General features: G+C 46.9%; 1 pseudogene; it reads left to right on the plus strand.

Annotated features, from left to right (window-relative positions):
- Positions 1-461: 461 nt before the first annotated feature.
- On the plus strand, positions 462-2,499 carry LOC139241222 (histone H2A-like; annotated as a pseudogene).
- The last annotated feature ends 223 nt before the right edge of the window (positions 2,500-2,722 follow it).

The raw sequence follows: 2,722 nt of genomic DNA on the forward strand, positions 1-2,722 counted from the left end.
CAAATCTGATTGGATGTTTAAAGAGACCAATTAGAGAGAAATAGAGGCCACCTGCAGCCTGGAAACACTAACGTCCCAACACCGCATTGGTAGTCGGAGTGGGTCCCTGCGGCGCTTCAGAAGACAGGTTGAAACGGCAAAGTCACCGATTCGCTCTCAAGTGCTCCTCCGATCAAAAATAGCTACAGAACAATGGATATTGACAAGCGGCCAATGAACCAATCACAATCATTGCCATCCATCCCTCATTAGCATTGGGCTGTGGGCGGAGTGCGGGGCTGCCCATATAATGCGGGCTCGGAGCAGAGTTTCCTCAAATCTGCGCCGGACTGAATCAGCCGATAGCTGACGGAAAGTAAACAGTTACCGCAAAGAAAGTAATCAAGAAAACATCACCGAAGGGCGGCAAGAAGCGCAGAAAGTAGAGGAAGGAGAGTTACTCCATCTAAATCTACAAAGTGATGAAGCAGGTTCACTCTGACACCGGCATCTCCTCCAAGGCCATGGACATCATGAACTCGGTTGTGCACGATATTTTGGAGAACATCGCGGGTGAGGCTTCCCGCCTGGCCCATTACAACAAGCGCCGCACCATCAGCTCCCGGGAGATCCAGACCGCCGTGCGCCTGCTGGTGCCCGGGGAGCTGGCCAAGCACGCCGTGTCGGAAGGGACAAAGGTGGTGACCAAGTACACCAGCTCCAAGTAAAACTGCACGCTGTCCTGGGAGATCAAACCCAAACAAAACGGCTCTTTTAAGAGCCATCCACAGCCTCTCTGAAAGAGCTGCACATACACATCAACCTTTAGACTAACATCACTAATTATTTCCTGAACAAGTGAGTGAGAACCTTTGCAGTTCCAGATGTAGATTTCGTTTTGAATTCTCCGACAAGCAGCTTTATTGTCCGGTTCGGCCTCAGTGTCGCTGGAATTATCCGCCCACAAACTACAAACACGGTCCCTGGTCGCTCTTTCCCTTTGCTCTCAGACCCGTTCATGTACACCGCCTGCCGAATTAAAAGCTTGTTTAGGGGCTGAAAATCAGGTTTCAGTCACACATTTTCTCTCGCAGGCCCTTTTCAACTTTATTTTTCAATTCCTGTTGCGGGTCAGTCCGTTTATTAACCCGACACTCCCCACAGTGTAACAACCCAGAATGGGAGTTCTCACAGAAAACAGAACCGGGGCATTCTGTTCCTCTTCTCCTTTCGCAGAGGGACTCCCAGTTCTGGTCTCACTGCCGCCTCTGCGGGGGATCGATCGATAATCTATGAAACCCAACTTTGACAAAGATTGAATTGGAATGTGTCCCGTTACAGAATGAGTGGAGATTGATTCTCGCCCATTACAGACAGTTTGAAACAGTATCCGAATTTAATGCTGATTGTAACAGTTTGGAACTTGCAAGGGAAATATAGAATAAGAGAAAATGAATTAAAACGTGTTGGCAAATCTTTGACTAGTGGTAAATTTATTAACATAATACGCTATTAAAATATTCTTGATGGAGTTTTTGAATTAATTTCCGCCTAACTTTGATTGGCGGGCTAAACAGATTGTGACCAATGAAATTCACCACAGAGCGACCAATCACATGTTCACACCTTGCATTCCTCCAGAAGGTACATTAAAGGCAGATGTGGGCAGTTTCTCATTCTTTCTCTGAACGTGTGTATTGTGGAAATGTCTGGAAAAGCACCATGTACTGAAAAACACCTGTGCTGTGCCATGTATAATGAACGTTTCTGAACTGTTTAGTAACTTGGAAAGAAATGTAAATGTATCCTCACCCGTTCGGATTACTGCTTTCATCTTCATAGTGCTACATGTAACGTGATTCATGATCGGTATTGAAATGTATCCTGGAATGTAATATAAACCTGTTCTTATCTGCTCCATGTAACATCCTTCTGGGTACAGTGCTACATGTAAGGTGATTTGCGGATTGTACTAAACTGTACCTTGGAATGAAATGTACGCAAGTGTATTGTATGGAACTGCTGTCAGCATCCAAATTAATTGTATGTAATTGCTGACCGCATCCAAATGTACTGAACTATTTTCCAATGCGTCGTGAACATTTTTATATGAATAAAGTATATTTGTTGAAACAATAAAAAGAGGAAAAACCGGCAGCAAAGCTCGGGCCAAGGCCAAGTCTTGCTCCTCCCGGGCCGGACTGCAATTCCCTGTGGGCCGTGTTCACAGGCTCCTGCGGAAGGCGAACTACACTGAGCGTGTGGGTGCCGGAGCCCGGGTCTACATGGCTGCTGTGCTCGAGTATCTGACCGGCTGAAATCCTGGAGCTGGCCGGCAACGCGGCTCGCGACATTAAGAAGACCCGCACCATCCCCAGACACCTGCAGCTTGCCATCCGCAACGACCAGGAGCTCATCTAGCTGCAGGGAAATGTGACCATCGCTCAGGGCAGGGCGCTGCCTAATATCCAGGCTGTGTTGCTGCCCAAGAAAACCACTAATGTGTCCAAGAGCAAGTAAAGCGGACAGGATTTAATTTAATAACAGAACGACTGTTTTCAGAGCCACCCTCAGTATCTGTGAAAGGGCTGGTTACTGTTCTATGGATCTCAGTTGTCCCAGTTCTAATTTATTATTAAATATCTGCAATTAACCTGGGAGTTTGCTGACCAGAAAATAAGCAGGACATTGGCGGAGGGGTGGTGTTGACACTGGGGGAGGGGTGGATGCAGCCAATTTTAAC

The sequence above is a fragment of the Pristiophorus japonicus genome (genome assembly GCF_044704955.1).
Source record: "Pristiophorus japonicus isolate sPriJap1 chromosome 24 unlocalized genomic scaffold, sPriJap1.hap1 SUPER_24_unloc_2, whole genome shotgun sequence".
NCBI classification, from domain to species: Eukaryota; Metazoa; Chordata; class Chondrichthyes; family Pristiophoridae; genus Pristiophorus; species Pristiophorus japonicus.